The sequence below is a fragment of the Haemorhous mexicanus genome, chromosome 15 (assembly GCF_027477595.1).
Source record: "Haemorhous mexicanus isolate bHaeMex1 chromosome 15, bHaeMex1.pri, whole genome shotgun sequence".
NCBI classification, from domain to species: Eukaryota; Metazoa; Chordata; class Aves; order Passeriformes; family Fringillidae; genus Haemorhous; species Haemorhous mexicanus.
This window is the reverse complement of record NC_082355.1, coordinates 5,042,658-5,068,444: the sequence shown is the minus strand read 5'-3', so window position 1 is coordinate 5,068,444 and position 25,787 is coordinate 5,042,658. Positions and strand designations below refer to the sequence as shown.

Sequence of the window (25,787 nt, the reverse complement as noted above, 5' to 3'; positions counted from 1 at the left end):
ATGTAGTTGTATATCAGAGCAATCCATTAAACACACAACCTGCTGAGAGATGCTACAGTATCACTCATTCCTCTGTAAGTCAGTACATAAACTTGTTTTTAATTTTTTTGGCAGACTATGAAGCCAATTATCCTGGTAATAAATATTCAGCTTTAATGGGCAAGTAAATAATTAATGTTATTGCCTTTGCAAATTTAGCTTTTCACTTATAAATTAACATAATTAAAATAGTAATGTTTCAGTACGCATTTTACCAGCCAAAATCTAAATCAAGCAATTAAACTGTAGGTTTTTCACATCAAATGAGTTGAGTTTATAATGATACAAACTGTGGGCATAAATCTGCTTTTCATGGTCAGATTCATTATAGAAACATGAAGAAGAATTATTCTGCAGTAGATGTAATCAAGTATATTATTTGAAAAACCATTAATATATACTTTAACTACTTCTTGTTGTCCTTTCACAGTGAAATAGGAAGGGGAAAGCACATTTCCCATGAGTCTCTGGCCCAGCAGTAATTGCCTGTGTACAATTGTAATGGGCACTGTGCAATGGCTGTCAGTGCATAGTGGCTGTCACATCTCTTTGGATTGATTGGAAAACCACAATGCACAGTATGGATCTGAAAAGGAAAAAAAAAAATTACTCTGTAATCATTAGCTTAAAAAACTTCAGTCTGAGTTACACAGACTGCAAATTTGATCATACACTTTTCCTCCTCTACTTATTGTTTTTTTTATATTTTTTGTGAGGAGCGTGTGCTGTCCTCATGTCAGTGTTCCAGCTTAGTGGGCAATCAGAGCAGAAAAGCTTTTCTTGATAAGAGGAGATGAGTTAGCAGGAATGTGCAACTATTTCTACTCTGAATGCAGCTCAGGGCTGGTGAAATTCAGCCCTTTGGGAAGTTGATCCCCAGGAGCAGAGTGTGAGGCTGTAACTTCAAGCTGGCTCAAGGGTTCAGGAGGTTGCATCAAAATTTCTGAATTTTCTTGTGAGAGGCAGTGAAACTCTATGGCTTCTGAAAATTAGAAGCTTCAGGGACATCAGACTGTAGGAACTTGAGCCTTTCTCATTTTGTTTTTAAACTGGGCATGTCACAAGAGCATTTCAGTTTGTATGACTGGTGTCAGGTTTTGACTCTTTAAAAGACTACATTTTGTTAGAAATGGGAAAAGCTCAGAGGTGACTCTGACATTGATCTGTAGACAAGGGCACACACAGATGAAAACTTCAAGTCTGAAAATTTGCTCAGAGAAGTCCTGAAAGCTTGTACTGAGAACCCAGAGCTATAGTAATTTCTGGTTTTGCAGTCTCCACAGATTATAATTTATCATGGGCTGAGCAGTCTATTTATAGCTCCTCAAAATGTATCTAAGAGCAGCATTTTGCAAGCTGCTAAAGGTTTGCAGATTTGTAATGAGCAGAATTCCTCGATGCACAGGCTTGCCCACATCCAAACGTGCTCAGTGACATTTCTACAGGCTGTGATTTCATAGTCCTTTTGTGTCCCAGAACCCAGGGGGCAAATTTATCCCTGTAAGGCCCACTGAAGTCACACCAAAGATAAATTCAAGTCAATTAATTTTATTTTAGTGGTGTTCAAACCATTTGCAGTGCTATGCAGATAGGCAGCTGTAGGCTTTTTGCAGTATCCAATTGTTTAAGCTTTAGTGGACCAAAAAAAAAAACCAAAACAAAAACCACCCAACCTTTGAGCTGAATTTGTGCTAGTTGGTTTAAATGCACACAGAACTGCAGGTGTGGTTTTGACATCAATATTATCTGGAGTTTTAGAAGCACTTTAAAAAGAAGAAAAGCACCCTAGACTCTCATGTATGATATCTGTGGGTCCATATTTCCAATGATATTTAATTGGGCACATTTAGGTGCTGGTGAGGTGAGCTGTGGGTGAGAGCAGTGATGCAAGCACCTGATGGCACAGGCAGTTCTCCTGTAAGCACTGCTAACTCTGTGTGTCAGTGTGCACCTGCAGGAAATACAAATCTTTATCAGTGAAAAGGCCAATTTCTATCTCAAATGCTGCCCTGTAGAAGTAGTTTTAATCTGTATTTAATTATTGTACTTTAGCCATGTCTAGGTTTAGATGGGGTTGAGGTGCCCTGTATGGTTTCCTTGCCAGTGGTGGCTAAATGAGTTTTTTCATGTCATGCCAAGCTCTGCCTGGGTTTAATGGGATATTTCTGGCTGGGTCTGGCCCTGGAGTCAGCAGGGCCATGTCTGACAAGAATCCAGCCTATTTTGTAACAAGGGTATTCTAAACTCCCTGACGTTTGATGGTCCCCTTTTAGCTGTTTTGGTTTTCAGCACAAATCAAAGATTGCTCTGAGGCACCTGAGCACTGAAGGCAGTTCAGGCACTGCTGTTCAGGCTGGCTCTGCTGGGAACTGTATTTTTGCTCCTTTCTTTAGGATTTACAGCACTTTAAGGCAGAGTTTCCCCACAGAAGCACTGTGACACTGCCTTATTTTACAGGTGAATTAGAGTATTGCAGGTATTTGCTGACTTTGTTGAAATCCAAGAAACCTTCTCTGTCTGAGAGCAGGCAGCAGGAGGTGTTTGCATGGGTGAGCTGGAGATCTCTTCCATGTGGAGGCTGAAGAGGGATGTGTGTGTGTGTGTGTTTGGAGAGGAGGGAGGACATGAAGGGAGTTGTGGTGTGCAATTGCAGGTGCATTGTAGTGGAAGGCCAGCTTCTGGAGCTTGCTTTTCTTTCTTTGTGGTCCTTTTTAACTTGCATCAGCTTCTCCAAACTCATGGCACTGTTCCTAGAAAGCTTCAGCATCCTCCCACAGCCCCAGGTCTGCTCTGGGCTGTTGCTGGTTCCCCAGTGCACTCCCCAGTCACCTGCTCACCCTTTTCTCATCCCTGATGCTGTGCCAGGTCACATCCTGCCTCTCCTGTGTCCTCCTGCTCTGTCCTTTCTGCTAAAATTAAGGCACTCAAAGGCTCTAGGGCTTTACCAGGCTGGTTACCAGCTCAAATTTCATTTCTTTCTCTTCAGTTTTGTGATCCACACAGGGAAAAGGGCATTCTGGAAGTCAGGCTGGTGTTTTTCAAGTGTTGTTGAATTTGATGCACGCTCCAGGCTAACAGATCTCTGCACTGAGTGAGGGCCCCTTCTGTGTCATTCCTGGGCTTTGTTGAGTCTTGCCTTCCCTGGGTTGTAAAAGCTGCAGCAATGGGTGGGACTTTGTAATTAACAAATTTATCCAAACTTTTCAAAGTCTGCAAAATGACCAAAACACAGTTATTCTTCCTAATATAGCTAAAGCTGGCTTAAATCATCAAAGGAGAAGCACGTTCTCAGGAAATGCAGCAGAGTGTGATGCTATTAAAAAGTGTGGCTTTTAAAATAAAAAGTTTGAAAATAATAGCCTGAATTTATAATGAAAACCCTATTCAGGTTCTGGCTTCACACTTGGCTGACAGCTGTGTGTCCTCCAGGTGCCACAGAATTCAATACACTTGTATTTTCTCTAACATTTGGAGTTCCAGCTCATCCCACTATGTTCCAGAGAGATAAACAATAACATTACAGGGTTAAGTGACTTTGGAGAGAGGTAACTTAAGCAAAGGAGAAAAGCTTTCTTAGCAATGACATTGAATAGTAGATGGAGGTAAATGCATTTCCTTATTAATTTTCCAGCAGGATATGAGTTAAAATTGGCAGTAACATAAAACAAAAATCCCTGAGCAGTGACAGATCAGAACAGCAAAGGCAGTTGTTACTTCTGACCATTGTTAATTCAGGCCCATCATGAAGCTCACTGGTTCCAGTGAGAGCAGAGTGCAGCCAGTGCCAGAAAGGTTGGGAAGTTTTATCTGAAGAGTCTTTTAAATTAAATTTTTGAAAAAAGAAAAATCAAAATAAAATTTAAAGAAGAGAAAAGGGAGAAAAATAAGGAAAAGGGCAAAAGCACATCTGAAGAAGATACAGAGAAGTCAGTTTTGGTTGGCATAATGGAAATTTGCTGAGTTCAAATGAGATTAAAGTTAATAGTGGTCAAGTTAATACCTTTGATAGAGAAGGACAGTATGTGTATGAAAAGCTTATGGTCTAATGTCCTGATCCTGCTTACTTTGCTTGGGTAGAAGTTTTTGTTGGGATGGATCAAAAAATCCATGTTTTTTCTCTGGTTAGTGTAATTCTATGTTGCTGCACAGGTTGATACATTTTCTTTCCCTTGGGTCAGCTGAGGTTTTCACAGCACATCCCACCTCTGCAGTGCTGTGGTTGCAGAGTGGAGCCCTCCTCCTGGGAACACCCTGGCAGAGGTGTGTGAATATGTGAGCCACAGGAGGAGAGGGGGAAGCTGGAAAAGTGATAATCTGTCCCAGCTTCTGCAAAACATCTGTCCCTAGCTCAGTGTTAAAGGGTTGAAGAGTCTAAAGGAAAATAAAAGCACTGACTTTGCCTTACCAATGAGTTAAGGACTCTGCCATCCTAAATTTGGAAATGAAGCTTTTCAGTGAGCTGGGAAACAAGGTAATGTTGATGATGTGCACTTGGGGCTGGAGAAACTTGTTTTGAATTTATGATGAAGGGACCTGCTTGAACCAGTAACTGTGAAAGGGAGAGCTGTAGCTTAACTGTGACACTGAGATGAGTGACAGGATTGTTTCCGTGTTCGATTCCCATTTCAGGTTAGAGTAAGAGGAAATCCACTTAGATCTTGTCCCATCAGGAAAGGTTGTATCCCCCAGCTGCTTCTGGTACAAACCTGTCAGCTCTTGTTGGGAGAAGTGGCTTCATTTCGTTACTTGATTATTTTGATGATCTGTCTGGTTAAATGGAAACTGGTTGCTACTCACCACTGAAGTGAGTTCAGAATTGCTTTTTCCCCCCACAAATGTGCTTCCAACCCTTTGAAAGCATTATTTGACAAGGACATATGCATTGCAGTAGCTTCATCTTTGCTTTCAATTGAACTGGCGGAAGAAACAATCATCTGCTGAAAGAGCTTCAGTACAAGGGCAGATGTAAACATCTAAGGGACCCAAGAGATCCTATTTTATAGTCTAAGCAGACTGTAACAGTAGGAGTAATAATAATAAAAACACTTAATAGTGTAATGCAGCTTTGGCAGCTGGAGAGTTAGACAGTAACCTGCAACTTAATGCTTTTGAACTTGGGAAGCAGCTTTGGTTAAAACCAACTGCCTGCTGAAGAAAGGAGTTTATTATCTCAAATTGGGAGTATTACCATGGCATTTCTTGGGTTCATCTTCAGAAAGTATTTACTTACGTGCAACAGCAGCAAAACCTGTTCAGTGTCATAGCATTTTCTAACACAGCAAGATATGAATTACACTCTTGAACCTGGTAGTGTAACATTGATGCTGTTATGATGGGAATAGTTCCTTCAACAAGGATTAATCACTTACTTCCTTTTTCCTGGATACCATTAGTTTGTACTTGGATAACAAAAATCAATGCTGATCTTCAGCAGCATCACAGTATTTTATTGTATTAATCTCAGTCAACATAGTCTTCATTTTATTATTGCCTGCATTCTTTAATAGATTTATTTCCCATCACACCACCAGCCCCCACCAAATTTCTAATGCTGGGTGTTACCACTTGAATTGCAGCTCTCCTGTTTCACTATTTGTTTTTTTGGCAGGGAAGGGGAAAAAAAAAAGGCCTCTAAACAGCTGAGTGCCAGTAGTGCTGATGACTTCTGTTTTATTTATGTTTTGCACTGAGCCATGGTGAATGATAAAGTGTGTCTGGGACACGGCTGTGGGCAACACTCCTAAATGTTATAGTTGGAAATCTGCCAGAGTTGCATTGCTACCAATTTTTTACCACTAGCCTTCTGGAAGGAAGGATTCAAAGTCTCATTTTATTCCCTTCTTCACCCATGTCACCTTTGCAGTAAATTAATGTGAGATCTTCAGCAGAGATGGAGCTGATGTGGTGAGCTGTTGCTCCCACAGCTTCCCCTGGGGCTGGAGCTCTGAGGAGTCAGGAGCATCCTTTGGGATAACAGAGAGCTTGGCTTGGAGCTGGAGCCTGTGGTGGGGTTGTGCTGATGCTGTCCTGGAGCTCGGCAGGAAACTCTGAGCTTGATCCTGAGGAAAAAGCAAAAAGCAGCAGTTGTTTCCTGCTCAGCTGTGTGGGGACTGTGTCCGAGGCTGTAATTAGCAGATATACCTGCTAATGAATTGGTGTAATCCCCTGCTGTGTTCAGAGTCTGCTGGGGGATCTCTTTTCCTGCCTTTGCAGAGGCAGGTGACCTTGCTAAACACTTAGCACTAAAAATGTGTTTTCCCTTGCCTGTTTCACAGCCTTTCTTCTGGCTCTGCTAGTAGAGCTCTTCTTTATTAATTGGAAATACTTACTCAAGTTTAGTTGCAGGGAAGGAGGGAAGTTAGAAGAATATACATGAACATGTTCCATATGTGTCATATACATCTACGTGAGTGCACACACTTACGGATTTCTGATTTCTTAATGGCCACCCTAGCATAAAAACAAAAGAAATTTAGTATTTAAGCAAGGAGTTATGTTTTCAATTATTTTTCATTCACCAGCCACTTAAAATATTTAATCTTTTCTCCACCCAACTAATTTATTCAGTTGCAATTAGGTAGATTGTAATTAATATTTGATGAGACAAGCTAATACTAATTCGAATATCTACTACACTGTAATATTTGCTTACAGATGTGTTGTTTAGCTTCTAGGTAACTCTTTTTTTGCTCTCACTGAAGTTGCAGATGCTCATCAGTGTTGCCACAATGCCCAAGCTGCACCTTCAGCTGCATGACACACAAATCTTAAGGATGAGTGTGCTGGGTCAGAGGAGGGTCCAGCCAGCTCCTGTCCTCACCCCGACAAGGATCAATAGTTGATGCCTAAAGACAAGAATTAAGAACAGGCCAAAGGTACAGCAAGGCTTCCTGAGAGACAGAAAGTCTCCCAGACTTCATTGATTTGTGGCCTGGAAACATCCCAAGATAGAAATGGTGTCTTCAAATTTAATATTTGAGCTTATTTGTTACGTCTAAAGTATATCGTTATTTTGTATAATTCATGCTTTCCATCAGCAAAGAACTGAGATTCCTCCAAGGGAAATACTCTCTTTTTACTGGAAAAATGTCTTGTCTGCCTTTTCTGATTAATGAGAACATCCATATGCTGGCTTTTGTGAGTGGAAGACGGATCTGATACCACTTAACTATGTTAACTGAATGTAAAAATCTGAAGTGGTGGGATAATGAAAGTAATTTGCAGTTTGTCGGCGTGTTCCCTCTGATCAAAGGCGAGTGGGGGAGCACAGCAACAGAGGAACAACACAAGGAGACTCTGGGATTTCTAGGACATGGGGCATTTTTTGGAAGTTCAGGCTTGGTTTGGTTTTGGGTAGGAACGGTGCCAGCTCCTACAGCAGGTGCAGGCTTAAATGGATGATTTCTGTGTCAGGGATCATATGGATTTGGGTTGGAAAGGATCTTAAAGACCATCCAGTCCCACCTCCTGCCATGGGCAGGGACAGCTTCCACTATCCCAGGTCGCTCCAAGCCCTGTTCAGCCTGGCCTTGGACACTTGCAGGGATGGGAAGCCACAGCTTCTCTGGACACTGTGTTCTCACTCTGCAGCTGTGGGATGCTCCTGAGGCTCTGGGCTTGGCAAGAGCTGCCCAAAGCCAAGGAGGTCCAAGAAGCATCTTGGCAGCTCTGTGGTGAGATCTCTGAGGTTGTGAGATGGAAACCAGCTGGACACTGACCAGCAGGTCAGGACTGACCTACTGACTGTGAAGGGGTCTTTCTGCAAAACTGTACAGATTTGGGCAACACAAATGGCATACTTTTTTTTTTTAAAATATATTTTTTCTTCTTTTTTCCCTTGTTTGGATCTGAGCCAACACAAATTACAGCTCATGAGGGTTTCCATGCATTTATCTTCTGTAGCTTCTTACTTTATTGCTGACTAGGATGGTCCCTGGTCTGGCTCCCTGCCTCTGTGTAGTGTGATACACATCAGCAGAGTGTGGAGGAAGCACGCTGCCTTCAGACTGGAGCATCTTACACTTTGCTGCTCCCTGGAAACCTGGCCATTGATTTCATTTTATGAAGTTGCCCCATCTCAGTTGTATCATGAGAGATGGGAGCTGTGCACACTCGCTGCATTTTGTGATGAATAAAGTTGTTTTCACCTCCACATCCACAGTTCCCGTTACTTCTTCTTCACATTGCTAGATATTCTTTGGCAAACTGTACTAAACAGGAACATTCAGAACTCCCCCTTTCTCAGCCTGGGCCCAGGCCCCTGCAGTCAGGTCGCAGTGATGATCTGGTCCTATTGCTGTTACTTCCTCTACTCGGCTGATGCTGGGGTTAATGCACAGAAATGTAGCACTGATTTTCTTTAGTGACTATTCTATGTTAGAATTTACGAGTAGAAATGAAAAAGTAATTGTAGCTGTGGTCTCCAGTGATAAAATCCCTTAAAAGCAGTAGAATTAGGTCTTAGTGCTTCCTGCAGATCAAACTAGTGCAGCATCAGCCATTCCTGTGCCCATAAGTCACTCAGCAGCCATTTCAGTTGGCAGCCTGATTTTTCATGGTTGACCTGGAAGAGGACAGGAACTGAAGGTCCCCTTTTGTCCTTCATATCTGAATTCAAGAGAGGCAGGAGTTCTGCAAATGTGTGCAAAAATCACAGGGCTGAGGTCTGCCACCCTGACTCCTGTTGTGGGTGTCCTGCAAGGTGTTGTGGAGCCTTTAGGTGTGTATGGAACATATGAGGTCCAGTAAAGTAATTAGTGCTAAATAAAGTCAATTTATTTGATTGTTCTGATATGTGTGACTATGTGGGCTGTGTGGACTTCAACAAAAAAAAACCTCATTATGTGCATTTGTGTGTGTGTGTATATATATAAAAGGCAGTATGATGCCAACTTCCAGTATGCAAAGTTTCATGTGCTGGTTGCTGAAATCTTCCTTCTTGCAAGCCCAAAAGGTTTCAGGGTTTCTTGTAAAGGTGTAATGGGATTTTGTGGTACTTGGAGCTGCCATGGGCTTTCTCCTCTGAGGGAAACCTCTTGTATATCTCTGGTGTTTTTTCCCTTTGCTTTTCATAATATTCTTAGGCTGAGTTAATATTAGAAAAGCATCTCTTGGTGTGGTTTAAGGATATGAGCCATGGATAAATCATAGGGAGCTCAGATGCAGCTGTTGCCTCAGTCCTCACCTGTTTTGGGCTGCTGTGCTCAGTTTTGCTTCACAGGCTGTATTATCTGGGTGGGAGAAGGATGGTCCTTTGATGTTTCCCATCTGCCAGGGCTTAGGGATGAGCATTTGCACTCAGTGCTGCTCTGAGGTTTCTGCTTGCTGGTAGTGCTACTGCTGCTGCTGGTGGCCTCCATCGCTGTCTCCCACCTGGTGTCTACAGTGAGTCCCCACAGCCCTGCTCAGTGCTCAGGTCTGACCTCTTGGAAGCTCTGAGCACCACTAGTAGTGACAGTGGGCTAGAAAATGTGGTGTTGCTGAGCCCCCAGCTCCCAGAAAACCCCAGGACATCTCCTAGTCTCTGACAATTGCGTTGGAGGTAGAACTTTGGGAACTGCAGCGTGTTGGGCTGGCAGTCACGACTTCCCATCTGCTGTGAGCTCCCAAGCTTTGAATTTCTTGAGTAAGAGCCATTTTATTGTGCAGAGTATTTAGACTGAGGTGATGTCTCTGCTTTTAATATGAAAGTCCTGTTATTCTTCAGAAATGCCATAATGAATTAAAATATTCCCTATGGAGAAGTGCATTTCTTTCTTTTGTGTTACAATATTGGACTGGAATAAAAAGCAGCCAGGCTGTCATTCATTTCCTGGTCTAGGGACACTATAAAAGTACTGTAAAGCAAGAATAGCTTTGCACCACATTTCTTGAATTCAATGATTGCCCTCTGAAGGTGCCACATATGATGGATTGTCACAGACTCTCTGTCCTGCCTTGACATTTCATTCCTATCCAATGTTGTCTTGTGTTCTGCTCTGAATCTGCCAAACAACTGACCCTAGAATTTAATGCCACACCTTCTTCTCTTTCCTTTTCTGAGCAGCATCCTCTGCAGCTGAGGCTCTGAAATACTGGAGGACACTGCATCTTCCTCAGGGACACGGGCAAGGGAGAGCTGGAGTCTCTGGGGAGCTCGGACAGGAATTGTGGTTGGTGGTCGCCTGAGGAACTTACCTTCACCCCAATGTTGCTCTGAAACGAGTCGTGTCCAACAGTCAGGTTTGGTAAGGTATGTATTTCTTCCCCTGCTCTTGTATTTTTGCTCTTTTCTGAATATCTACATGTGGGGAAAGCAGAGCATTAGCAGCCTTTGAGTTTATTGCTGTATTCATGCCATGCTCATACTGTGTCTGTAAATAAGCTTTGCTTTCCCTGAATTTAGAAAGGGTTCACCAGGAGTGAAGTGTTTTTATTGTCTTGGGCTTGAGGGGGTGTCTGCTCATGTGAAGTTCTTTATTGAACGAAATGCTCGAAATGCTCGCTGATGGTTGTGTGTTGCTGCTGGTGATGGATACTTAGTGGTAGGAATCTGTGTTTTGAAAATCCCACTTGTTGTGTTTTGCTAATGACTGTAATTCTGAGGGTCAGAGATGAGGAAAACAAAAGGAGATGAAGTAGCCCATTTGTAATTCAGCCCTGTGCTTTCCTTTGTGCTTTGTATATTCTCACTGTGTGCGAAGGATAGAAATACCACTACCAATTTCCTGTATAATAGTATTCCCCCTTTGGTGTGTAGCACTTAAAATTTTTGTCTGTGTGAGTGTTCTCATACTCACACAAATGTTGCCCTGGCTGTGCTGGAGCTGTAGCAAGGCAATATGCAACCATTTTCTAAAATGAAACTGAAGGCCAGGATGTATTGTTAATGAAGATTGTGCTAGATGAGATTTTAGGGTAATTCAGTCTCTATGGCTTCTTTTACCTAGGTCGAGTTATTTCTGTGAAGGCAAAGTTTTCTGAGTCAAAAAAGCCAGAACCAAAAAAACAGATTTAAAGCAATGGTTCCAAGATCTCAGTAGAGTGTTATCAGATGATATTATCCTTTTTCATTTAGCACATGGGTATTGACTTCCTTCATATGACTGAACCAGCACTATAATCTTGTTGAGAAAAGTACAGCAGCAATATAACACCTGTGCTTGGTGTCAGTGGAGGAGCAGGGAAAAGAAGTCAAGACTTTCTTAAAAGCCTCTAAAATAAATCACAATGCAGGTGAGTGTACATTACTTCTCCTGCTTTTGATCTGGTTGCACTTGTCATGTTAGCTCTGGAAATTTTGGCTCTAACTCTTATGCTCCAGCAGAGCTCTGCCAGTGTCTGGCAATTGCAGGGAAAAGTTGGTTGGAACAGCTTAAATTGGGTGCTTAACTTTTAAATGTTGAGGGTCAAGAAAGGTCTGTTCCAACCACAGCATGTGCTGTTAATTTGTACAGGAATTTCAAGCAAACAACACGGTTGCCAGGGCAAGGTTCCCATCATTACAGCACAGCACAGCTCTGCTTGTCTGCCTGCTCTGGTTTCTGGAAGGAGAGCTTGTTAGACATTTCTCCTGCCTTTATTATCCTCTTCACTTCTGTTTATTTCCAAGCTACTGCTCTTGTGATTATAACACTTAAAAGGGAAGGTTGTAGGAGAGGTATTTCGTAATCAGCAGAGCTTCTTGACTCTCGCAGAGAAAAATTTGGCACTGTTAGAATGTAGAAATCACAGCAGTTTTGTTTATTCCTTGTTTGGGTTTGAGATTTCCGAGTTGAAATATGTAAATCTTCCTTGCAATGAGGATGTGAGTTTTGCTGGGTACCCAGGGTGTCCCGGGGTGTGTGAGGATCTGCTCCAGAGATGTTGGTTGTTGGTGTGACTGCAGTGCTGCTCCTGCCTTGGATAGAGGGGCAGGAAGTGAGTTCTCCTGTCATTCCTGAGCCAATCCAAGTCTCACTCTAGGTCTATATAAATGATTTGTGTGAAATTATTGTTAAGGCATTAAACTCTAGGTTGGACTTGGATTATACTTTAACATTTTACTTCATTACAATCAGATTTAGAACTTGGTTCTTATTTAAATCTCACACCTACGGAAACTTCATCTTTAAGAAGAACACTGCACTTTGAGAAGGTTGTGCTAAGCTGTAAAGATTTGGCCAAACTGTTGTTGCTTACTTGAGTAGATGAGGCCTTTCCTTATTGATTCTCTTCATCTTGGGGACTTGTGAATACCTGAGTGCTTGGCTGCCATCAACTTTATCTGTTCTCACAACACCCTTGTAAGACAGAAGTGCTACTTATCCCCATTTTGTAAATGGTGAATAAGAAACAGAGTCACTTCTAGGTCACTTTTAAGTGGCAAACATCTGTCCCTGATTTTCAGGCAGTCTTAGTGCACAAGCTGCAGCTGGAGGCACACAGCCCTGGCTGAGCACAAGATTCAGTTATGGATCTTTCTAAGGTCACTGCTCCCACCTAATCCAGTTTCTTCCATGTGTCCTGCTCTCCCAGGTAGAGAGGGTTTTAATTAAGTGATTACAGTGACATTTAATGACATCAGGACTTAAGGTTTCCCTCCCTTTCTCTACTGAAAACTGAAACATCTGTTCAGGTAATGTGAGCTGAATTCATCTTTGCAGCAGGGTGTTTGCTCACGTGAGATGAGCAGATTCCCTTTTAGCAACACTTGTGAAATTGTGCTGATGGTAATCTTATTGTATGAGGAATTAGTTTAAATGGATCTGCAGATAATGTGCAGAGAAGTAGGTTTTTTTTTTTTAAAATTGCTCATTTTTAGAGTAGTAGAATCTGGTTAGTAAAATGCTCTGTTTGGCTGAAAAAGGCACATTTAATAAATATGTAAGAGAAATTTTTAAGTAGCCATTAAACATAGTTAATAAATTTTATCTTGCAAGTAGAATTGGGAAAAACCTGTTCATTTAATGTGTTTTATGGCTCTCATAGCAATTAATTGTCTTCATTACATGAACATAAATCCTCAGTGTAATTCACCTTTTTCAGATTAATTGCTATGGAATTTTTCCCTTTGCTTTGTTTAGACTGGTAATATTATTTCTCTTTTCTAAAAGTTGAATCTCAACATCACATTTTTTTACCTTTTCCAGATGTTCTGTAAATCAGTTCCAGTTAAAAAAATTCTCTTTGTGCTCCAGGCCAGTGCAGGGGTGGTGTTGCAGCTGTGATGCTCTGATCAGGTGAAGCAGAGACTTCAAGCCCTGCTTGACCTGCAGCAGAGTAGTGGGCAGGTCTCCCTCTTTCATTCATTGTATTATATGGTCTGATAAAAACTTACTAATTCTTTCTTCAAATTTTTCTTGTTTCTTACATGATTTCATTTATTAAATCAGGAAACAACCCTCTGATTTTATATGCTTGTGGGTTTGCCTCTCACAGTGAGACCCTAATGCAACTTTTCAGTGTCTTTGCTGAGGGGTGCAGGTGGCTGTGTCTGAACATTTGTCAGTAAAATTGTCCTCCAACATTATTGTGGGAAAAATTTGGTTGGAATATCACGAGATTGCTGCTTGAATTCCCAAAATCAAATTAAAAGCTGTATTTTGATTAAAGCCTTTATTCCCCTGGATTGAATTTGCACACCAAACAGGACAAGAGGACAGCACGCAGGATTGTGTTTTACATGTTTTTTTTATCAGTGAGCAGGCTGAGCTTGTTTGCATGAGTAACATTTATGCAAATGTTTTCTAATGTTCCTCTGGACTGTTTTGCAGGGTGAGGATATAAAACAGCGATTATATTTGCATTTTTTTGTTGCAAGATCAGCAGACTGGCTGTTAAGGTATCAATTCCCTTGATGACGCCACTTCTGCAGCCCCATTCACTCAGCTTCTCCTCACAGGGCTTTTATTGAATCCATCAACCTGACACATATCAAAGCACAATTTCTGATAACAAATATCTTGTTGTAAAATGAATTAAAGAGGTGATAGCAGCGGCAGAACCAAGTTGAATTTCTGAAAGAAAATAAGAAACTCCAATACGAACATGAGATCCTTAAGATAGCAATCACAGAACAGAAATGTAATAGTCCTTTACCTGTTCTCCTGAAGCACTGAGAAGTCAGTGGGTCTGTCTGAAGTCATTCAAATGGCCTTGCTCCTGGGCTGGCAGCTTGTGCCTCTGCCTTCTGCCCCCTGATGTTTGTAGTGGTGCTTCAGAGAGCGTGATGAAGTTGGGGTTTGTTTTCTTCTGGAGACCTTTCCCCCCTGAGGAGCAGCAGCCTCCTTGTAGTAACTCTGCACTCCAGTCGTGCAGAGACCTGGAGACTGAGGAGAGGGAGAAGCTGGCTCTGAGTGCAGCACACATTCTTTCTCTCAGAAGACAAAGCAGTTTGGAGCCCCTTGTCCTCTGCAGAGCTGCTGCTTGGCAGCCCTTGGGCTGTGTTTTAGGCAAAGTCCAGCCAAGGTAGAAAAGGACCTGTGTTTCTTTGGGCTGCCGGTGTTTTGAAATTAGCTGGCTCAAAACCTTGAAAACCTTGGTCTGAGAACAGATTTTCTCTGTCTCCTTGCAGCCTTCTCCTGTCTGTTTTGCTCTCTTCATCCTGCTTTTCTATTCCCTTTAGTTTTGTATCTCTCAGAGGACAAGCAGCTTGTGGCAGGGCTGCCTTTGCACTGGTGCTGCTGTCACTCTGCCCAGGCTCATTTGCCTCTGATTTTCGGCTAGCATGCCCTGTAAAATACTAGCTAATAACAATCATGCTTTTTTCTCTGTGGCAGGCTTGCTTTCTGGATAAGTATCCACTGACAGTTTGCAGCCTAGCAGAGAGGAAGAGGAGGGCAGCCAACAGCTGATGTGGAAAATTAATTATGAACTGCCATCCACCTGCCATGTAGTTAAGGCAGTTGTGCATTGCAAGCTTTACATCCAGCTGTGCATTTCCTTCACATAGTGGGAATGCTGCCAGAACAAAGCTTGGTGGAGAATGTCTCTTTTGGGACTGATCATTCAGGATGCTCTGGAGCCTTTACTGCCCTGCTTTCAGCTGGGACACCACCCAAGGAGTAATTTTTTACCTTTTGTTGCAGGAATGTTTAGCTTAATTGTGCATCCAAGTTGGTAAAGATTTGTGTGTGTGGTGGGGAAGTCACCCATGTCCCCTCTGCAGGCAGGGAGCAACATTTTTGTGTTCCAGTGTAGAGGTGTCCTGGTAACATTCAGGTTTAGAGAAACTTTAGCTTTTTATATTTTCATCCTTCAGGATGACATACTTACTTCATAATGATCCTCAAACACTGTCCATGGAAGGGGGGGAGTTTGACAGGAACCAGGCAGCCCTGGGAATGCGATTACCCAAAGGAGCAGCTCTGTCCCTGGAACACCCTGTCTTAATGATCACAGAGGCATTTGCTGGAAGCCCCAGCACCATGGGCAGTTCAGGAGCTGTTCTGGTCTCATCATTGAAGACTGGCTCCCACTACCTTGAGCTGAGCACTGCAGAGCCAGCACAGCCCAGTCTGAGTGCCAGAGATGCCCTTCCCTAGGGAGCCCTTTAGGATATATGGAGTCTGAAAGAGAGAGGGTTTTGGAAAGCCCTGACAATTTTAAGTGGCTATTTGGGGCTGAGCTAAAGAAAGGAGCACTTGGTGTAACTGTCCTCAATGAAGCCTTTGTTTAGTTCAAAGGGTATTGAAGGGTGTGATGGAAACAGCCTTGCAAAGCCACAGCAGTAACAGGTGTGAGGTGTTACAGAGATACTTCTCTCTATAACAGTGTTTCTTCAGACCAGAAAAACCCTTTTGGCTGCTTAGGTTTTCAGTACCAGAAGTCTCCACTTTGTACATTTTTATTACAAAATTCATTGCCACAGTTGCTGACTGATTTAATGGTTAACTGAGGGGTGATCTCTAAGAAATACCAAGGATTTTGTAAAGGGCCAAATTGCTGCCTGGTGGAAGTCACTGACTCAAATCACGATGGCGTGAGCCTCTTCCTCTTCCAGAGCTCTGCCTCCTGATTGACATAAATTCTACTTTCTTTCTAGTGCTGTCATGCTGATTTTTTGCAGCCAGGGGACTGTATTTGGAAGCACAAACCCATTGCACAGGTTTAGATGTGCTGCAAATAATTGTGAATGTCTAATGAAGGGAAGCTAAAACATACTGAAAATGTTTGGAAATAAGAGGGAATGTGTGCAGCCAAGCGTTAGCTGTGAATGGAGAGTTCTTGTTGGCATCGTTTAATGGGAACTTTCCAGCTCCCAGTTTTGTGGTGAATATGTAGATAACAGCAGAACCAAAAAGGCAGGGTTGCTGTAGGTGAATGGAAGGAGCCTTTCACCTCTGGGGTAAAAGGGACAATGAAGTGAGCAGCATTTCTGTTTATGGCTGACACCCCCTCAGTCTTTGCCTTCCAGTTACTGGGAAGGGGCCAGCAGAGACCCCACAGCACTGGCCTCCTCTAAACAAAGTTGTGTCTTATTCCTTCACAGCACCAAACACCATCTGTTTTTTACTCCTGGCTGTCCAGGAAAAAACAGGGAGAATTTTTTTTACCTTTTTTATTTTTTTTCTCTCTCTCTGTTAGTTGGGGTAAGGTGGTTCCATTTGTACCTCTCCAGACAAGCTCGGTGCCTTCGACATAAGTGGCCAGATGCCTTTTTGTCCACCTCTGGAAGTGATCCCTGACCTTTGTGGAGATTCCCCTCTTCCTTTCTTCCCAGTGCTGCTCTGCTTTCCCATCTCAATGCTGTGTGAGAAGGAACACTTCAGTTTTGTGTTAGATGTTGTATAAAGACTTGGGTTTGAGCAACCCTCAAATTGATGTGCACTCGAGCTGTGCTGTGATGCCATCACCCATGTGGATGGAGAGGCTGAAATCAAAGCATTCTGAATGAAAAAGCACCATGAGGGTTAGGACTGTGCCATTTCCTTGGAAGTCCTTGTGCCTCTGTCAGGTATTGGAGGTTGTCAGCTTCTCTCTTTCTGCCCAGTCATTTTCTGGTGGGTCTGCACCAGCATGCTGGAAATATAGATGTAATAAAGAGGAAGAGGAAATATAAATATAATAAGGATACTTCAAGACGTTTTCTACAAACCCTTTTGCATCTTATGAGTTAGATTGGGTGGGAGAGGTGGTGCTTGACTGGCACTGTGGGGTAACACCTCCCAAAGTGTCCTCGAGTTTGTGACTGAAGTAGGGAGATTGTGAGTCCTTCTCTGCACTGTTGTGATGCCCCCAGGGGTGACACCAAAACACAGAGGATCACTGCAAGTTTCCCCTTGGAATGCTCTTAAAAGGGGGCAAAACAGCAACAACAAAAAAAGGTCTTTCTCCTTAGGAAGGCTTGTTGGTACCTGTCCTTGGCTCAGGAGCACAGGGGGGTGGGCAGCCCTGCACTCTGCTTGCTTTCTGTCTGGGAGGAATTTCTAGTTGTTAATGATTAATTCAAACGTTTCTTGTCATGAGTACAGTCTGCAGAGAGTGATAAATCTGTGGTGGGTTAGAGGTGGAGGTTGCTCAGTGCTGACAATTAGTTTGAGCCACAGGCTTTGCTTTCATTGGCATTTTCACAGAATTAACCTGGACCTTGTCAATTAAAATCCAGACACATTTTGATGAGGGACATCTTCTTCTAATGATAATTGTAATAATATCACTTTTCTTTATTTAAAACCTGTCAGGCAGGCCATGTTTCCTGGAAAATAACTGCCCAATTTTCACATTGCCTAAATAACTAGGAAGTATCTTTCAGTTTTTTTGAGCTGACACTTCATCACCAATAACCAAAAGCATATGAGGCCAGAGCTGTTAATCTTGGAACACTTACCAACTTCAGTCAAGGTAATTTGACTTTATCTGCTAAAATAAGCAGGTTTATTAGCCTTCACTTTGGAGGCTAATAAACATTTGATAATTGCCTCAAGTCGTTGATGGGGATTTATCCTATTTAGGTCTTCTATTTGACAGTGTAGCTCCAGAGCATGTCCTAGGCAGTGATCCATTTCTGCAGCTCGTGTGTTCATTAGGTGGAGGAGGAAAGGTTGATTAAGGAACTTGTCTGAGTTGCACAAGTCTGCGGTAGAAGTAACCCTGGAAATCCTCTGTCCTTGTATATTAACTGCAGTGGTTTTTTATTTGTCTGTAAGTGCATTTAGAATCTCTCTCACGCCACAAAAATGATAATTTAATAGTTGCAATAGGATGGTATATCAGGTTTCAGTTAGAAACCCATTGTGGGTTTTTTTTAGCATAGCATGAAAAATAAAAAAGTGAAAATCATGTTAAGTTTTGCATGGAGAAATACTTTTCATTTCTCTCAATGGGGGTTCATGAGTGAAATCCTTCACAAATAGCCCAAGCAGGGAAGCAACAAACTTCATGTAGAGCTATCTAGACCTTGCAGTGTGTCTGATCTGAGCTTGTCCGTGTGGGTGGAAAATGCTGCACTTCTTTATTAAAACTTGCTTCTCCTCTGGTCCTTCTCTGAGAGGTGTAGAAGAAGGAACTCTGGTTAATTATGAGCACCTCTAGGTGATGCCATAATATAAGTAACAACAACCCACTTTATACCAGCTGGAAAAATGTCATCAGTTGTTTGTAACAAAACTCTTTTGTTTGTTTTGTTGTTTGTTCAAAATTCAGGGCATAGCATGGACTCTGAGTAGGAGATCCAGGCACAAAATACTGCACTGAAGAGAGACTGAGGAATGATGACTGAGAACTTAATGGGCTTGGGCTGCTGTGCCTGTATTCTAGAAGTTTATAGTTGTGCTTTCAGTCAATGCAAAGAGGAATCCACCTCCTCTGTGGCAGAGCTTTTATTTTCCTTTTGAAGTGTGAACTGGCAAGCCTGTAATCTGCATTCTGGTGCATATGGAAATCACATTTACAGCAGCATAACTTGAAGGCTGTAAATATTATCAGATATTTTTCCAGTGAGCCTTCATCAAGTGAGCTGTGTATCTCACTGCTCTCATTTTTTTAAGAGAGCATTCGGGGTGATCAATAAAACCTGACCTACCTTTGCAAGTTAAATAGGCCTGATTTTAAATGGCCAGACTTAGAGACATTAAGATTTGCTAACAGTGATTTAAAGTGCAAGCAAGGTCCATTTACATGCCATTTCTTTCCCACTTTTGAGGTTTGAATTGTAGAGGAAAACGGGTCGTGTTGGACATTAAAGCATGGAAGTGGAAGCTGATGCCCTGTTGAACATGTCTTTATGTAGGAGCTGCCTTCCTGCCCTGCATTTCACTGTGTCTTACTGAAAACATAATGTAATTTAGAGCTGTGGAACACACCTAACTGTGCAGAGTGACGGCTCCCTGAACTCGGACTGTAAACAGTATTTCTTGTTTGGTGCTTTTGGGAGATCCCAAGGAGGAAAAAAGAATGTGCAATAAACAGACACAACATAGTAAAAATATGTGTCTGCTGTTTAACCCTTGGAGGACATTGTGGAAGTGGAAGCTGGAAGAGCAGCACTTCCCTGCATTGCAGGTCTGGCTGGGCATGAGGAAGGGATGGATTGGTGCTGTAGAGCTTTTATTTTCCCACCTCATGACTTTTAAGCATTAAATTTAGGAACCTGAAAGCCATGTGGAATGGTCTTGTGTCATGAAAGACAGGCGTGGTTACACAAATGAAAAATTTCAATGCCTTAAAGTTAGTCTGAAAGGTGTGGTAATAAGCAGGTCACTGAGTCAAACGTGCTGAAATAAAAACTTTTGGCATGAATGCTGTATCCTGCAGACCTTATCTCTGTTACAAAGAACTGCTTGAGAACATTTTAAATATTTTTGTGGCACTTGTTTGTCATAACCAGCCAGTTATTGGTCCACTGGGCTAGTTCTGATTACTGTGATATGTAGTGTGGTGCCTCTGGAGATTCCAGCTGAGATTGGGTGTGGTACATGCATTTCCTGATGGTGTGTGTCAGTTTCACACGATGATGGTGTGCCAGCTGCTCTTCCTCTCCCCTGCACAGTTCATACTGAGAGCAGGACGAGTGTGGACTCAGTGAGAGCCCTCAGAAGGTGCTCAGATCTCTCCATTGTTTCACATGGAGCTTGTGTGCATGAGTTTTGCCTTTAGGCTTGTGTGCATGCCTGCTCATACTCTGTTGGACTAGTTATTAGTAAAAATTATCATTAATTTTGTCCCTAAATGGTTTTATCTCTCTCTGGCCCTAGTCCGAGCCCTACTATGCTCAGTGCTGGGAAGCAAGGTTGTACATGACAGTCCTTGGCCCAGGGAGCTTCTCTGTGAAAAATCTGAGTGCAGTGGGAGGAGGAGGCAGGGATTGCCAGGCAGAGTGGAGGCGACAGATGGAGCCCAGCGGTGCAGATGAAGGATGTGCTGAGCTTCGTGTCTTGTGGGGCATCAATGATCAAAACTCCTCTTTGTTGTGGTGCCTGTACAAGGCTCACAGCAATCAGGGATTTGGTTTGCTGAGACCAACTCCTGCCTTGTTAACTACTACCTCTTGATTATTTCTGTCTATATCCATCTGCTGCCTCTTTGCTGTTAGATCTGCAAATTCCTTAGGGTTCACACAGCTTTTTCTTTCAGTGTTTGTGCACTACCAAATTCCGTGGGGTTCTGGCCCAGGGTTAATGCTGGGAGCTGTTATCAGTGGCATTTGCACATGAAAAATAAGGCATTAGGAAAACAATTATTTTCATGTCCTGATTATCTTTATTTGCATTCCAGCATCCTCTGAATCTTTGAAACTGAAAACATTATTTAAATGAAAGCTACATGATTATAATTATTGTCATAATGTTCTGTAACCACAAATAGGTCAGCGCAGGAAATTAAATTTTTTTGGTGTGTGGTTGTTTATATATATATATATATATATATATATATATATATATATATATACACACATCTGTATTTGTCTGGCAGGTAGATTTTATCTTACAGCCTCTGGCTGTTGCTTTCCTAGGTGCTTATTCATATTTAATTGAGCTCCCCCATGTATTTGCATACATAAATACACACTTGTTTTTAGCACCTGTCTGCATCTTTTAATTCTAGATGGACCCTGAGGCTGCTGGCTTTGGGGTTTGTGCAGCCCAGGTAGCTGGGTGTTGCATATTGCTCCTCTTTCCCGAGGCCTGAGCCCATGTCACACTGACCTGCCAGCTGAAGTTTCCCCTGCTGGCACCATGCCACAGCCAAGTGCTTTCAGCAGTTCTCAGCTATAATCCTGAGCTGATTTCTGGGATGCAATTCACTGCCACAGTTATCATATCAAAAGGGGAGTGATTTACATTTCCTGCACGTCTCCTTGTTGCCAGCCCAGGAGGATGCTGCAGAGAGAAAGTTAAGGCAATTTGATAAAATAACCAAAATGAGCCTATTTACAGCGTTGCATCTTACGCTGTGGAGGAATTTGATACAAAGTTGCCATTAAGTACAAATTTAGGCTGTGCACTGAGGTTATTTTGGGGACTTTTTTTGGCTTCCAGGGAAAAAATAGGAAGATTGTTCCTAAAGACTGAATACGTGGAGAGCTGTGTACTTGGCTTTGTGTGCTGCAAAATAAATCTTTATCTTGATTTCTTATTGTGTTTCCCCTTAAAGTCTCTCTCGTCCTGGTGTTCATCCAGAGCAGTGTCTGCATAACATGTTATCTTTGGGTTTTATCTGAGCCCCTCAGCCCTCTGCAGTTTCCTCACTGAAAAGGCATTGAGCAATCACACCAGCATCATTTGTACAAAGTGAAACACTTTGTGCTGAGGTATTTTAAGCACGTTCCTACTGGAAATGCCATAGGAATGGCAGGACTGCAGCGTTTGCTGCTGCTGTGCATTCAGCTGCCTGCATTTGTATGCAGAAGCACACACAGTGGTGGCTTCACATTCATTTCCTGTGTATCAATTACTTATTAGTAATCCACAAGCCCAATTAAGGAGCTGGAGGTGGGATGTAATGCTGAAAGTGTGGCCATGCCTCTCCTCTTGGAGTCTGGAGGGAAGGGGGATGTATCTGGTGCAGGTGACAACTGGTGCTGTTATCTCTGAGACAGATTCCTGTGGTCTTGTCTAACTTTGGCTTAATTTCCCATTTTTTTATGAGCATCTTTCTTGGCTGTATTGACTGTGCTGTGATGAGGGGTTGTGTAAAAGGGGTACTTAAGGAGAACAGGGCAAAGCACTCTTGGATTTACTGCACCTTATCTTTGTCATTTGAGGTTTTGATATTGTGTGCTTGCAGCTGCAAATGCAAAAATATGTGCCATAAGTTTCATAAGCTTCCCAGAAATGACAGCAACTCCTCTGCAGGGTTTGTAGTCCCAGGTCAGGGGTTTTTTAGGAATTGGTGAGTAGAGGTCAAAAAATTCAGCTTCAGACTGTTCAGGACAGGGTATGCTCTGCCTCTCATTTCACTTCCCTTTTCTTCCTTGCATTTCAGCAAATAAATATCTTTGTTCATGCCTGTGTTTTACCTGCCTTTAAAAGCTTTGAAGCTTTGCGTAGTTCTCCCTTAACTTCAGCAAATCCTTTAGAAGCAGATCACAGAGATTGACCACACCAGGAAAATATCACTGTGTCACCTTGATTAGTTTGGGTGCCTGACCTCCTCTTCCTCCTAACTTTGACTACTGCTTCTTGTCATCTTTGATTTCATCTTTCTACTGTTTTTCCCCCCTTTCCCTTTACTGTCTGTGAAGATGTGCACTGCCTGATACTATCACCTCTCCACACTGCTTGAATCTCAATGCAGGTGCCCTGGGACGAGATTACTCTCACCCTTCAAACTGATACGTCTCTTTTAATGTATGATGTCCGAAGAGAAAACCATTCCTGGATCCTGGGAATTAAAAGCAACATGTTCACATGTTGCTTTATCTAGACAAAATGTAAACTTAAGTGGAAGTCAGATGACAGTGGGTGCTTGGCTGGCATGCAGCAGGTCAGGGCACTTTCCTGTGCAAGTAATCACTGATGAAAAGGGAAGCTCTGCACTTTTCTTCTGTCCCTCTCCTTCTTTTTTTCTCTCTATTCTACTTTTTTTTTAAAGAACTGATTTCCTTAGGGAGTTGTTAATGCTCAGGGCTTTTTACCCTGACATTTCGGACAATGATGTGACAACACAAGTGCATCTATTACTCTTCCTCTGGAAGCTGACTGAAGCTAAGGACTTGATGGATAATGGCCACATTTTCCAGCAGCACCTGATGTACATGTGAGAAGAATGACTGAGTGACCTGCATATAAAGCCAGACTGTGTCAGGCACAAAGTCTGAGCTCACAACTGGGAGGGAAGACTGAGAACACATGAATCTTTCATCATGAGGTCCTTCTTTTGCTCCCCTTATCCCTTGCAGGAAATCTGGTGCTGTGTTGAGGCAGTGCAGGTTGTGATGTGGGAGTGTGTAATCTCCTTCATGGGAAGGAGCAGGCTTGTGTGGCATGGGCAGCTTTAAGAGAAGGAGGCTGCACACCTGGAAATGGAGCATCACTTCACCTTTGGTGGCTACAGAAAGCTGATTCTCCTCTGCCTTGAGTAGTCAATTTACAAATGGAATGTAAAACAGCACTGGCTGGATCCTGTGCTGCTGTGGGAGCCCTTCAGGGAGAAAGGAAGAGAGCTGGAAGCCGTTGGGGCTGGTTGGGGCTTTGGATCTGGAAGTCACAGGCCCCTGGAGCAGGTGAGGTGTGCTGGTAGGATTCTGTGCCTCTGGTGCTTTGCTGTGTGCTGTAGAACTTTTGCTGAAGCTGTTACTGCTCTGCTTTGTATTCTGCCATGCTGACTTGCTAATGCTGATTTTGAACTCATGCAGCTGGGAGGGGATGGGGAGGAGGGGGGGTACAGTGGCAGGGCTGGGTGCTCCCCCCTCCCTGTTCCCCAGCACACCACTCAGGCACAATCCCACTGACCCCTGAATGCTGTTCCTCCAGTTTCTCCCTCTGCAAGACCACAAGGAGAAATGATCAAGGATTCAAGTAGTTCTCATGGAACTGGAGAAGCACAAGTGTGAGAAGCAGTGCAGGACCATGTGCATTTGGCAGCAGGAGCACAAGTGTGCAGGGAGTGGATGGATGGCAGTTCTGCCCTCAGCTGTACTGTGCTCATGAGCTGCCACAATGCCCAAAGCTTTCCTCTGCTGATCAGCTCTGAGGTATCATGAAAGTGCATTTCATTATGTACTTTCTTCTTTTAATGGCTTTAGTAATTATTAGTTGAGCTTTTAGGCTCAGGGAGTAGCTCACAGGTCAGGTATGCTGTACTAAAGTCCATTGCATTCTTGATGTTGTAGCAGCCCAAGGACAAGAATGTGCTCCAAGCATACCTTGAATGTTCAAGTTTCATGGAGGACACACTCATAAATATTTGTGAACCCACAGGAAGTTGCAGTGTGCCAACAGAAAAAAATAACATAGTGGAAAAACCAATCTGAGACTGAGTATCTGTTTCTGCAACATATTTTCTGGGAATAAATTCCTGGCTTCTCTGTGTTTCAGATTCTCCATCTTACCAGGGCCACTCCCTCACCCTTACCAGGGATTTAGGGAAAACTAGTAATTTGGCAGATGTGAGGTAGGCAGGGGCCACTCTGGAGACATCAAAGAACATCAGGCAGAGAAGTCAGAGTGCCTTCTGTAGCAGTGCCTGCTGTCATGCTTGTTCTTCAGTTTGTATAAGGCAGAAGTGTCTGCAAAACTTCCTTTTCTCTACCTAAAGTCGCTTATAATTGCAGTAACAGTTGCTTCACATGGAATAGGGTGCTGTTCTTTCAAACAACAGAAAAAAAACCCATAAAATATTCTCCAAAGAAATGATGATACCCCTTGTTCCTTATTAGCAAAGATTTTGCCAAGAAATACGTGCCTGTAACAAGGAGGCTGATAAACATCCCCACTGTCACAGCATTAAAACATAATTGCCCCAGGGTATCTTGATTATCTCCAGTACAGCTGTCATGTTACCCCTTAAAAAAAATGAACTCACATCACATGCACAGACTTCAAAAAGTCTTTTTTTTTGTTGTTGTTTTTTTTTTCTAGAGAAAGGTAAAATTATTTTCAAGGAGTCTCTGTTTTTTTTACCAAACTTGTTGGAATATTGCACTGAAATGGGGACCTGTTGCTTCTACATCCTGAGTTAAATGATTGTTCAGGTTTCCTGTCACACTTGGGCATTACCACAACAGGACTCCTGCCAGGATTCTGTACCTGCTGCCTACATATGGAAGAGCATTATTTATTAGCTGTGGCTGGAACAGGGGCTCTGTGTTCCCAGGATGTAATCCTCTCTCCCACTGCAGGAAAGGTGCCCTCAGAGCCCTCGCTGCCTCCTGTTGTGGTCCCTGTGAAATGGGAGCAGTGATGTTCTTTCATATTGCTCCATCCTGGAACAATGAGTTGCTGCTGTTCAAAACGGGCCCATTTTCCAAGGAAAAGAAAGGAAGTAATACAAGAACAGTAAAATTAGATAATTTTCTGAGCTTTCAGCAAGTACAAATCTGCTTCCCCAATAACTGAATATAAGTTTCCCTCTAATTGTGGGTGTTTTGAACCTATCTTGGTCCTTAGAATAGCCCCTGATTGGTAAGGAGGATTTTCAAAGCATTAATCACCCAGTTCCCTGTGGCTTTTGGCAGGAGTTTAGTGGCTGATTTCCCTTTGTAGCTTTTCTGTTAATCTCTCCTTGACCTCCTCTCTCAAGCAGACTCAAGGGTTTAACATCCAACCTCTCCCCGTTCCAGGGTGGTAGATGTCCATGGACAGCCCCAACCATGGCACAACGTGGTTCTAAGCCCAGTGAACCACTCT

General features: G+C 42.8%; 1 protein-coding gene across 6 annotated transcripts in view; it reads left to right on the top strand.

The window, feature by feature from the left end:
- SGCD (sarcoglycan delta) overlaps positions 1–25,787 on the top strand; it is a 316,880-nt gene that overhangs the window by 100,454 nt on the left and 190,639 nt on the right. For all 6 annotated transcript variants that reach the window (XM_059859830.1, XM_059859823.1, XM_059859824.1 and 3 more), the window contains one exon: positions 10,085–10,270. The gene's annotated coding sequence lies outside the window, so the exon portion shown is untranslated. The remainder of the gene's footprint in view (positions 1–10,084; positions 10,271–25,787) is intronic.